The sequence below is a fragment of the Pyrus communis genome, chromosome 5 (assembly GCF_041283825.1).
Source record: "Pyrus communis isolate YQ-2024b chromosome 5, ASM4128382v1, whole genome shotgun sequence".
In the NCBI taxonomy this organism is placed as follows: domain Eukaryota; kingdom Viridiplantae; phylum Streptophyta; class Magnoliopsida; order Rosales; family Rosaceae; genus Pyrus; species Pyrus communis.
The window spans coordinates 35,301,489-35,315,184 of record NC_142569.1 but is presented as its reverse complement, the minus strand read 5'-3'; positions in this window follow the sequence as shown (position 1 = coordinate 35,315,184).

The window sequence follows — 13,696 nt, the reverse complement described above, 5'->3', positions numbered from 1 at the left end:
TTGGACCAAATTGGAGTTGATTTGGTTAGTCAAAAGACTAATTTTCTAAGAACTCCGAATTCTAGTTCAAATAGGAAACCTTTTATTTTCTGTTTTATTATTTTATTATGTTTCCTAGTTTTATTCTAAGACCTTTTATAGGAAGAATTTTATTTTCTAGTAGTATAAATAAGACTTTTTAGCCATTAGGTTAAGAAAAGAGGGGGGGGGAGAATGCAATACTTTGCCTTTGGAGAGCTTTTAACGATTCAAGTTTATTTTCAAGGTGTTTTCTATCCATATTCTTAATAATATTCTGTTTTATGGTTGTTACTGTTGACCCTAAAAACTACCAAGCCTACGTGGCGCATAGGCCGAGTAACTAATGAGCTAACTACATCCTTTGGTTGATGCGGGGCGTGCCAACTTGTTGGCAGAGCTTGGCCGAGGAGTACAATTTGTTGATGTTGAGTTGAGCACGTTGCTGACTTCTTGATCTTACGATTATGGCCGAGGAAGGAACAAGTCTTGGCCCTTAGGTTCTCGAGCCTGAAGGCCAGGCTGCTAGTTCTGCGAAGTTCACGAATCGTCGGTGCCGGATTCGGTCACAGTGATTATATTCGTAAGAGTATAAGCACGTCAAATCGACACCAGACTATATGGACACAAGTACTCAAAGGAGATGTATGTCTTAATGGTAAATGTGGTTTGGCCGTCAGAATGTCAAACTTTGAAACTCACTTGTGAGTATCCAATCATAAAATCACTCGGCGTTTAATGTGCCGAATGTCGTAACTTGTAACACCTTACCTCGCTGAGAAGGCTAATAAGATGACCTCTACCAATAAGGATTCGGAAACCTTTCTCGACCGAGACTTGGATAGGTAACCAGTTGGCCTCGACACAATGCTGTTTATCCAAAGTCAAGATGCTCATCGGTCAGCTGATTCTACGGCAACAATGTTGTTTATCCAAACTGAAGATGTTCGCCGGTTGCCTTCACAGTGCTGTTTATCTTAACTGAAGGTGTGTCGGTGGAAAAAGAAAATAAAAAATCTCAAGATGTTTGAGAGGTTTGCGCAAGGCAGTTGTGTGCTGAATTTGAGGGGATTTGAATAATGCACTTTGCTCTCTATTTATAGCAACAAATCCTCCTTAAGATTGAGTTGAAACTATATTCAAACTAGGACTTCTCATTCTGATATAACCTTATCTCGACTAATCCTACTCCTATTAGGACTTTGAACTCACCCCCTTTTCAGGCTGTATTCGTTTCTGGCCAAGAATCCTCATTGTATTATGACCCCTTATCGTACTAGGACTTTGATAGGAGCATATTTACGCACCTTAGTTTAGCTTGTTTTTGTGCATTTATAGTGTTTTTCCTTAGTAAAGTAGTCTTTTAAGCTAGTTCTATGTGTTTTCAGGTTTTAAGGGCAAAGTATGCAAAAGGATGCATTTTGGAGCCTTTTGGAGCAAATTAGAGCTTGGAATGGACATCATATGCTTGGAGCCAAGAGGATGGACGAAATTGAAGACTTGAAGATGATGATTCCTACTTGAGCAAGGTTTCCTAGTTGAAGTAGGAAAGTCCCTGATGGAAGATGGTTTCCTAGTTGAATTAGGATTCCTAGTTAAAATGGGTTTCCTAGTTGAATTAGGATTCCTAGAAGAACAAAGTTTCCTACTCAAATAAGGTTTCCTACTTGATGAAGGAAAGTCAAAATCCAAATGGTCTCAAGTGAAGCAATAAAGAAGTTTTCCAAGTCCAAGAAGGAAAAGGAGTCCAAGATGAAGAAGGAATGACAAAGACAAGGTTTCCTAATCCTAATAGGCAAAGTTTCCATGTGCAATGAGGAAACCTTATCCTTGTTCTAGAAACCTTATCCTTGTTCTAGAACCCTTATCCATCCTTGCCATGAGTTTTCCTTGCATTGGAGGGTTTCTAAAAGCCCTAATATGCCCTATCCTTTAGTGCCGCACCTATCCCTTCTAGAAAGCTGATTTCCCTTGCCTTGCAAGGCATTCTAGAAGCCTTATCACCTTATCTCCTTACCTGCCGCACCTAGGAAGCATTATCCCTTTCTATTTCTGATTTCTAAGCCTATTTCCTTGTGGATTTGGGTTATTCAAGTCCATATCTGATTACCCTAGGGTTTTAAGTGCCTATATATACTCATATTAATCCCTAGATCAGATCACCACCCCTCATACACATTCATTAATTCCAGAAATTCGTCCAACCCTCTCCACACCCTTGCCGCAGCCACCAAACACCTTTCTCCTTAGTTTTAAGCTTTGCCACACCATCCCCTTCCCCTAAACACTACTACATCCCTCCATAACCATGCATCCATACACCTAAGGCCCTAAACCTGTCCCTAGACCCTTGCCGCACCAAGGAGGAGGAGAAGGAAGCTCGAGAGTTCATGCAATTCGAGTTCGCGTCGCTGGAATTTCTAGGTGTTTCTTTTCCTTTGATTTCAATGTTTAATTTCAATTCTCTTTGTTTTGTGATATGAGGAACTAAACCCCCCCTTGGCTAGGGGGGATTCGAAATACATGTTTATGCTTGCGATATGATTTGATTACTTCTAATTGCGTTTCATAAGTTGTGAATTCAATTTACTTATCTATGTGAATTACATTGATTTGTGTGTGTTGGTTGAGAGTGCACGCTTAATTATCATGCATAAATTGGATGCTAGGATATAAGGAAATTTCACCTAATCGTTATGGAATTATATTCACAAGTAGTAAAGGTTGATGATCTCAATCGCGTTAAGTAAATTCTTGGCATAAGTTTCATGCAATCATAGTAACAAGTGCTTCGTCAATGCTTATGGTTTTCATAGAACTTAATGATTCTTGCTTGTATCTCTATTATGCAATCATGTAGGGGACTTGTGGGGAATGTTTTGGGTTGTCGTATGCAATCATCCAATTCAATAACGTTAGGAAAATCTGAAGGTTAATTTAAGCGAACCTAATTAACTTGGGGCGTTGAGAATTCATGAGTTATTGAAAAGCAATTGGAAATCGTTTTATATGCAAGTATAACATGTGTGGAGATGAACCCCTTAGCTAGCTTCCCATCCATTCAATTCCATCAAATTCGTTTTTACAATCTGTTCTAATTTAAAAAGTTTGTTTTGTTTTTAAATTCGTCCAAAACCAATCCCCCTTTACTTTGTTGAGTCATAGTAGTTAGAAATCACTTTAGTTTGTGTTTTTAAGTGTCTTAGGTCAAGTTAAAACCAATTTTCGTCCAAAGTTGTGTCTAGTGTTCAAAACTGCCCAGATTGTGTTTTAAGGCAGTTTTGAGTGTTTTGGTGCTGTTTTGAGTCTTTTGGTTTGTTTTGGTGATTTAAAGTTTAGTTTTGCATTCCTTGAGTCTAGTATAGTGTTTTATATTGTGTTTTTACGTTTTTGAGTCAAATCCAAGTGATTAATAATCCCTCCTAATCCCCGGTCCAGAACGATCCCTACTTACATTCTTCACTACAATTGATAAAAAGAGGGTTTAATTTGTGTGCGTATAATTCTCGCATCAGACTTTGACCCATCCACTCTTATCCAAATCACTCCTTCTTGTAATAGGACTCGACTGCACTAATTGAGCGGCTTAGGACCACCAGACAGCCGATAGTACATTTGAAGAGGCTTTGGGCCAAACACAAACCTACTTTCGACCTTGAAGAAGTGAAATTAAACCCTACAAGATAACTACAGGATAATGAAAAGCCTCAAACATCCCATCCATTGAGCCCATTTATGAAGCACAATCGCACGATCTTAATTCCCCTGCACGTCTTGCCGCTTGTCAATCCTTTGGTTAACCTAGTAGCCCTTAATCATGACCCTCGGAAACATGCGTCAGCCGAAACGTCTCTTCCGTATTAATGCATTAAATCTGTCGCAACACGCAATCGTGCGTCCTTAAACCACAAAAACCTCGATCTTATCCCCTAGATTCCCTAGATATCCATAATGATTAGTGATTTCTTGGTTGATTTCACACTAAAGTTTGAAAATCAATGCTTTTGAAAATCAAACGTTTGAGCTTCCTCTCGAAACGCCTATAAATACCTGAATCCCTTCTATTTGCATTTTACGCTTCCAGAAACCTTGAAAATCCTCTTGCCATTTTGTCTTCAAAATCCTAGAAAACCCAGAAATTCTTCGAGCTCTCCATAATGGCTTCCAACACCTTTATTTCCAAGCTCTCCGACGAATGTACCAAGTACAGGGACTTTATTGATTGGAGCGCCGTAAAAAACTTGTGATTTGAAGGTGACTCAAGCGCTTCCCATCAGATCTTGGGACCACTCTTTAAAGACAACGTCCCGACGTCCATTACCAACCTCCTCAAAGATCATTGCCTAGAACCCGTGCTTCAAGGTTTGATTGGTTGAAGTAGGAATTGAAAGGATGGAGAAGTTCTTCAATAAAGAGTGGAGGGTTCTCGGTATTTATGATGCCATTAAGCTCTTGACCATCGAGCTTGTCATGGACAAAGAGCTTCCCATGGCAGCTCTAAGCTTTTGGTGCTCGACCACCAATATTATGGTCCTTCTGCTCGGCCCCATTAGTCCCACCATTCTTGATATCTCAGCCATTCTCGAGACCTCCCTTTCGGGTCTCCCGATTGACGTCTCCTTCCCTAGGTGTCCATCCAACCTCGACCGCAAGATGCTCTTCGACGAACGTGTTGTCGAATCACTGAGGAAGAAAAATCAAAAGCCCCTAAAAGAAGAAGTCCAGAAATTGCACAAGAACTTCTTTAACTACAACACCCTTATTCAACATTTCATTGGCCGAGGCGAGGAAAACCTCAGTGATTTGGAGAACACGAAGCCTTCCTTTTTTATTCGTACAACAAATTCATTTGTTGTACCAAATCAAATAAATGTTTAGTCGAGAACATGCCGGTCGTTGAAGCATTAGTTAATGGTCATATCTTGACTTTCAACTTGGCTGTCCTTGCCTAGCTTACGCGTTGTCTGGTTGAAGCGACGGTTAACAAGATTGACCCACACCAAACTGGCCTACTTTGGGTTCTTCAACTCTGGTTGCAAGTTTATTTCGCCACCCTCAGGCTAGAAACCCCCAACTTCATACCCACTGAAGCATTGAGTATTCAATTAGGCTATAGACCCCCTTCTCCTCATTCGGCTGAAGAAGTCTTTAAATACTTTTTCGGCCTATAAGACCATTCTGATAACGAGTTTTTAATCTGCCGTCATCAAGAATACCCCCTTCTATCAAGCTCCAATCCTCAGCCTGGTGTAAGTTGGGAAATCTACGAACCCCATTTCATCGTGCGGCAACTTGGTTACCTTCAAGCCTGCTCACTGCCTCTACTAACCTCTTGTTCTCTCCTGAGCTGAGGACGCCTTTCTGGTTCTTCGGAAAGAGAATGCAGGGAGGCCGAGCAAGAAATTCCGCCTTCAGCCGAACGTCCCTGAAACTCTCAACACTGCCACCTTTGTTGACTGGTAAGCTACATATACTTAAGACTTTTTCGGCGCGCTAGTTGAAAGCGTTATCAAGAAAATATTTGGCAACTGCTCGAAGAAGGCTTCCGCCTTGACACCCAAAGAAACAACTTAAGGTATTTGTCTGTCTACCTTCAATCTTCAAACACTTACTCAACTTTGCTGACTTGCTTTGGCGTTCTCAGGCGGTCAAGTGCTAAAACAAACAAATGTAATTGTCGTAGTCATGGCTAAAAAAAATTCGGTCCCCTCTTCCAAGAAAACCAAAGCCGTCGTGCAAGCCTCGCTAAGTAAACGACCTCGCCGAGAATCCAAGATGACAGGTGATACTCATCGACCCCCAAAATCCGTCAAGAAATTGGCGAAGAAGGGAGAACAGGAGATTCACGTTATCTCTAGCCAGACCACAGGAACGACCGATCCTAGTGTCTCTCCTTCTGTTCTTGTCACTCAAGCCTCGACGGAGAAACGGCCGACACCAACTAGCCAAGCGGCCCAAATTCCCTAAGGTCATGGCTGAACCAGTTGTTGCTCCGTCTGCAGCTTCGGAGCCAACCGTTGCGCCTGTCTTGGAAGAGGTGACCCCATCCGTCGAGACAAATCTAAAAAAACAACCAATGATCATCTTGGAAGAGGTATGATTATGTTGTTGGTAACTCTCTTCGTCTCATCAAATTCACAAGTATTAACATCTTTTTCTTTTAGGATGACGAAAACGACCAGATCATGTTGGCTAGTCACCCTTAACCAACCAAAACCCCTACCACTAATCCCCCTCGTGTGGTTGAGGCGGCTGACCAAGTCAACCCTTCTGTTGCAGACTGCGGGAAGAGGTCTCTTGACGAGCCTGAAGTGACAGCGGAAACGCCGGTCCATCTGTAGGATCAGAACCTTGGCGTTCCTCCTCAATGAGTCACTTCGGCTTTTGTAAGGCTCGATCCCTTTCTCTTGTTAGTTCTACTATAACAAATTTGAATCGAGAAAATATTAAATACCAGGTGCCTGACTATTCATTTCATCGACAATTCTATGCGCCGAACGGTGTTATCTATATTTCCTGGCCACCTTAGTGGCCGTCGAACGTGGATAACCTCCATTGACCGTGTGAATTAAGGAGCAATCTTAAACACTGGGCTCGGCCATTGAGCTCTCTGGGTTCGAGTAATGAACCAGGGGACATGGCCGAAGTCTCATCTCGGTAGGTTTAAAACAAGTTCCCTCTGCTATGTTTCTTATAATTTTTCCTTCTGCTTAAAATCTTTTCCTGTGCAGCCTTTATGGGAGGTCGAGCTTGACACTCTACTCTTGAGCACTTATGGGGCAGCTGGTTCTTCTGCTGCGTTGGCCGAGCCTGTGGAGACCGTGGTCGAATCCTATGCTTTAGCCAAGCTGCAAGAAATCATATCCCTCTCTGCGTCATAGGAAAGTGCATGAACGACTTTGCATACGGCAGTTTTTTAAGCACCGAAAATGTCATCTATTTGTCTGATATTTTAGAGTAGACCCGGTAGCATTTTATCACTTTTGAACAAGCTCTCCGGGCCGAGGATGACCTAAAGGCAGCAAAGATTGCTCATGAGGCTAGCTGGTCGGAGGTTGAGGCTATAAAAGCAAAGAAGGCGCAGCTGATCGGCTTTGATCGCCAAATTTCTTAGCTTCAACGTCAAATTGCCGAGCTTCAACAACAAAGGTCGGCTGTTGCTTCAGAACTCGAAAGGGATGTTGAGATGAATAAGGCTCGACTGATGGATTTCGCGGCTGGCATAAAGTAGATACAGCAGCTTCAACTTAACAAGAAGATGAGGTAGGCCGAAATCATACTGAGCAAAGTAAGATGGCTGGAGTTGAAAGCTGCTCTTGAAACCTTTTTTCCTTTGACCCTCTAGAATTTTAAGAACCTTTTATAAATGTACTTGTACGTCCTTTTATAAATTTAATGAAATGATATTTATTCTTGCATCTCCCAAGTGACTAGGTAGTATTTCTTTAAAAATTTCCTATTGATTGGCAACTTGTGAACTAATCCAGTCTGATCCTTAAGGTAGTATGCCCCCTTGCTGAGAATTTTGTGAATGACGAATGGTCCCTCCCAATCCGATGACCATTTTTCGAACCTAGGGTCTTTAATTCCAACTGGTAGCATGGTTTGCCATGCCAACTCTCTTTCGCCTAACATTTTTTGTATGACACGCCGATTATAAGCTCGCTCGGAAATCTTTTTCTGTGCCATTAATAAGTTATAAGTGTCAAGCCGAATTTCTTCTAAGTCTTCTAACTCTTGTCTCATGGCTTAACTGTATTCGGCACTGAACAAACTACTTTGTTCGATCACTCGCAATGAATTTATACTCAGCTCGACTGGTAACATAGCATCATGTCCATAGGTTAATGCATATGGAGTCGTTCTGGTGGCTGATCAGGGTGAAGTTCGATAGTCCCATAATGCTTCATTTAGCTTTAAATGCCATATACCAGGTTTCTCTCTTACCATTTTTTCAAGAATGCCGATCAAAACCTTATTACTTGCTTTGGCCTGCCTATCCGCCTATGGATAATATAGTGTATATTGCTTAAGTCGAATATTTAGACTTGCCGTGTACTCTTTAAACTTGTTGGCTGTAAAGATTGTGTCATTGTTAGTTATGATCGTTTCTAGTATGCCGAATCTAGTCACAATATTTTCCTCTACGAAATTGCAAACTTCTTTGGTTGTTAACTGGGCGTATGAGTTTACTTCGACCCACTTAATGAAGTAATCAATTGCCACTAGTATCCATGCGTGTTTTGCTGCTCCAGAAGATGGCGTGATTTTGTCGATCACGTCCAATGCCCACCTTCTGAACGGCCATGGTTTGGTAACTGAGTGAAGTAATTTGACCGGGACTCTTTGTATAGGTCCGTGAATTTGACACTGTATGCATCCTCATGCATATTCAATGCAATCCTTTAATATACTCGGCTAGAAGTAGCTGTGTTGGCGAAGCAACCAACGCATTTTAAGTTCAAATTGGTGAGCCCCACAAATCCCTTCGTGTACTTCGACGATTACTCGGGCAGCCTCCTATGGGTTGAGGCACAATAACAATAAACCATCCTCACCCTTTCGATATAACTCATTCTGGTATGACACGTAGTTTGTGGCATGGACTCTTGTCCTCCGGTCGTGTTTGTCGCTGGGGTTATCGAGGTGTCGTATAATCGCCATTCTCCAATCGTCTAGCAACGTCTCTACATCACATACTTCTACGGGATCTCCTTTCTAGCAACGATGGTAAAGACATCACTCGTGTACATATCACATGATTGCGCTGGAGAACTTGTTGATTAACCAAGGCTAGGTAAGATCGTTGTCCTATAGGTGTTGCTCGGCCTAGCTCGCCCCCTAAGAGTTGTGCTCCGGATGCTATTTGGGTGAGTTCATCTACGTTAGTGTTTCAAACACGCGAAATGTGCTCAAATGTAATTCCTTTAAAGGACTCAGCCAAATAAGTGGCAATCATGTGATAGGGCGCCAAAGTACAACTCATGCAACGAAAAATGTCGTTTAGTTAGTTAATCACCAGTTCAGAATCACCAAAGATGAGGACACAGGCTGCTCTTAAGTCGTGAAGGACGTGAAGGTCGATGATAAGAGCTTCATATTCGGCCTCATTATTCGTACAATTGAAGTCTAATTTGAGAGAGAGATACCAACGGTAGTGGTCGAGAGATTGAATAACGATGCCAACACCAGTCGAGTCTGAGGTGTTATAACCATCAAAGTGCATCGTCTAGTAGTTGTCTCGTGTTTCGACTAATCCGACGTCAACTTCGTTGCCCCCGAAACCATAAGGAGAAGGGTGTTGGGCCAAAAAATCGGCTAGGGCTTGAATTTTGATGGCTTTTTGTGGCACGTATTGCAAACTGAACTCTAATAATGCCATTGTCCATTTCCCAATTTAGCCTTTGACTATAGGCCGAGTAAGCATGTAACGAATAACATTTATCTAGGCAATGACCTGTGTAACTGATGGGAGCATGTAATGTCGAAGTTTTGACGCGGCGAAAAACAAAGCCAAGCAAAGTTTCTCGACAGGTGAATAATTGACCTCAATTGAATTCAGATTCCGGCTGAGATAAAAGATAGCTTGTTCACGCCCAGCATCGTTGATGAGGCAACCGATGGACTCGTCGGCCATCGAAATTATAGTTTAAGAGGCCTATCGTGTCGAGGTGGTACAAGTACTGGTGGTGTTGTAAGGAAGAACTTGAGTTGCGTGAAAGCTGCATGATGTTCTTCTTGCCACTCAAATCTATCTGAGTCCTTAAGTTTTAAGAACGTAAATAACACTTTCATTTTACCCACCGAATCAGCTATGAAACGACGGAGAAAATTTATCTTCCTAAGTAACGACAGGAGTTCCTTCTTGGTCGTCGGGGGTGAGATGCTAATGATTGCGCGAGCTTTACTTTCGTCTACTTCGATGCCACGATGATGCATAAGAAAACCCAAGAAGTTACCAGCCAATACACCGAAGGCGCACTTAGCCGGGTTCATTTTGAGATTATGTTGGCGCATACAAAGGAATGCTTGCCAAAGATCATCCAGATGGGTTCGGCGGCTCTTCAATTTCACTACCACATCATCGATATATACTTCTATGACCGTACCGATCAAATCATGGAATATGGTATTCATAGCTTGTTGGTATGTGGCATCAGCGTTCTTGAAGCCGAATGGCATGACGACCCATTCGTATGTGTCAGTGCCCCTGGGCAACGAAAGGAGGTTCTGTGAATCTTAACTTCGGCTATAAAGATCTGATTGTAGCCAGCACGGCCGTCTATGATGGACAATATTTCATGATTGGTTGTAGCATCGATTAACAAATCTAAGATCGACATCGGGTATTCATCCTTAGTAGTGGCCAGATTCAAATTTCAGAAATTGATATAGATGCGTAGGGCACCATTTTTCTTTAGCACCGGGATGATATTGGCTAGCCCCTCGGCGTGTCGAGCGTTCTAAATAAACCCAACTTTTAAAAGTCGAACTAGTTCATCTTTTATGTCGAGCTGTAATTTGGTCAAGAATCGGCGATGGGGCTATCAGAAAGGCTTGCAACTAGCTCTGATGCGTAATTCATGTTCAACGAGATTCCGATCAAGGGCTGGCATTTCATGATAACTCTAAGCAAAACAATCTTTAAACTCGTTTAGCAATTTACAAAGGTCAATCTTCATGGAGTTAGGTAACAATGCACTAATAAATAGTGACCAAGGGTCATTGGTTGTTCCAACATTTATTTCTTCTAATGGATCTTTGACTTGGGGTCGACTGTCTTCGAGTTCGGCCGGCGTGGCCTGAACTTTGTCTAACGATAATACGGGGCCGTTATCTCCCTTGGCCAAAAATTCGATTAAGTTTATGCCTGAGTGTGGATGCTTGGAAATAGCATACCAATGAGCCAGCAGACGTTCCATGGTGGATGAAATTGCGGCCCGACGCCTTTCTTGTTTGGCGTCAGTCATCGGTGTTGGTAATTAAGTCTGCCAAGCCGAGCCTCGCCGAATCCTGGTGTATAGTCTTGGTGCCTACCTTGATGGCTTTCTTGACTGAGATCCGAGTCGACTATGCGTCCTTGTTAAAACCCTGTAGGGTAATATAACCGACATGATCGTTATAATAGCGGGCCTGGATCATGTTGGTTTCGAACGACTGATTATCGGCTAGGTGGACCACAACCGATTTGCCGTCCCAAAATATGAGAACCTGGTAAAGCAACAAAAGAATACAGCTCGTTTGATGGATCCAGTCACGACCAAGCAATGCGTTATATTCAGTCTTTGAGTCAATTATAAAGAATGCAGTTATGTGGTTACGACATACAACACTTACATCTAACGGAATCACCCCTTTGGTTTGGGACTTGTCGTTGACGAAGCTGCTCATTGTTATTCCTGATAGTATGAGTTCGGCATTGGAGTGGTGTAATGCCTTCATGATGGATATAGGCATGATGTTGACTGTGGTTCCACAATCGACAAACACCTTAGAAATTGGGTATCCTTCAATATGAGTCGTAAGGTACAACGACTTTAGATGTTGGAGATTAACGGAAGAGGAGCGGGGAAACAATTCGGCCAGGGCTGCTTTAAGTTTGTTGTCCTTATTCGTTTGTCCATCTTCTTCGGTGGTGATGAAATTGACTTGTGTTGTTTCCTCGGCAACCACGTCCCTATCCAAGCAATTTGGCTGGTATGTGGTTGGTCGAAATTCAGCGGGTAAAACATAAACTATGCTGATTTCCATGTTTTCAAGGACTGAGGGACCCATCGGGTCCTAGTCGTCTTCCTCCGGGTGATCGAGGGCAATATCATGCTTTTGATCATTCTTGTCATGGTCATCTTCTGCCTCATCGGATGCTTGCTCTTGTGGAATGGTACTTGGGCCTGGTTCATTATGGTTGTTGTCTTCAAGCATGCTCGATGCTGAGGTTTGATCTTGTCCCTGCAAAATTTTATGGGCTTATTTGTCATAGGCAATTCGGGCATTCCTTGTGTCTAGATATGCATCTAGAAGCACCACAAGGTCCTTCTCATCGATCGTAAGGCCGAATAGGATACATCTGAGAAAACTTCGAAATGATATCGCAAATGTTGGAGATCTTCAAGGGAGAAAGGAAGCTCGACGATGTCTATGTCTATGTATGGGCCGACCTCGAAGCCGAGGACTTGAGCCTCACATATATGCTGAAACCTAGCTTTTATTACTGGATCAGTGGTTTTCTGGATAATCTATTCAGCATCGGAACAAGTTAATGCCAGGTCGAGGGTTTCTTGACATGCCTTCGGCAGGCCATATAAATCATTGGCGGAATGTTTCTTGTGAAATTCTCGTATGTACTCTAAAGATTCACCGAGGAATGGAGGATGTAGATTCCGCCGAACTTTAATTAATGGTTCTTACGAGGGTAATGGGGGAAGCTTGTATTTGGCTTTTTGTCTAAAATGCTCGAGACGAGTTTTCCTCTCCCCAGGCCGAAGAAGGAGTTTGATGCGCTTTTCACACTCTTCAATGGTGGTTTCAAAGTCGTGATCAACTGCCTTTTTCTCTTGAAGTAATTCGGCCATAATGGTTGGGGTTAGTCGGTCATCGCCGCTTCTTGCTGCTTCTTTTGGATGCCATCTGGTAGTCGAATTAGCTTGTGTTTCCTATCGTCGAGCCATACAGTTTATCCGCTGGCGACATAGTTTTTGAGATTTGGATAATGCCGTGTACATGCCAGTAGGAGAATTGTAACTATACCAACATTGGTTGCGGGGCTTAGGTGGCTTGAAGGTTTTTTTTACTCATTGATGAACTCGAACTACTGGAGTTACGCAAGTAATAGTCCTCATTATAAAATGGCGCGTCAAAGTCAAGACGCCGTCTGGCTGAGGACCATTTGTTCATACTTGAGGGCTGAGTCTCTCAAACACCTTCTGGCGTTGGCCGATACCGAGTTCCTTTGGAGGTGTTGCTGCGGCCGTGGACGGTTGCCATGAAGTTGGAGCCTGAGGTGCTTTCTCTTTAGGTTTGGTCAGGACGACGTGTGTTTTACAACGGCCGTACAAAACCATCAGTCCATTAGCCTCTTTGGTACTGAAGCTTGACATAGATTCGACTATGGCCGGTCCCAAAAACTCTGTGGGTGGTTCATTTGAAAATAAATCAATCTTGAGTCGCGGCTGAGAGTTTTGCTTACGGACATGTTGTATTGAGATGAACTCGGCCTTCCCCTTTCCTTTGTTTTTAGGCAGATGAGCATCCACCATGCCAATTGTCATCTAGGGAAAAGGATTAACGTCGATAGCCATCTATTTCTCAGCAAATTTTAGCTTGCTCTTATCAATCCAGCTTTGAATGGCATGACGGAACACGACGCAATTGTTGGTGGTACGTTTGTTAGAGTTATGGTACTTGCAATATGTTTTGCCTGTCAACTCTTCAGCCTTAGGAATGTTATGTTCGGGCTGAAGTTTTATGATCTTTGTTAACAACAACTGGTCGAAAATTGCATCAGCCTTGGTGATATCGAAATTGTAGACTTTCGATGTTTTAATCGTCTCTTCAGAGGCCAAGTGGGTTTTGGCATCCTTGGACTTATATTGAGTTAATGCCTTGCAAACGTATGGTTTATCTATTACTATCTCAGCCGCATCTACACTGGCGTATTGGGAATCCTCGTTTTCGGCCA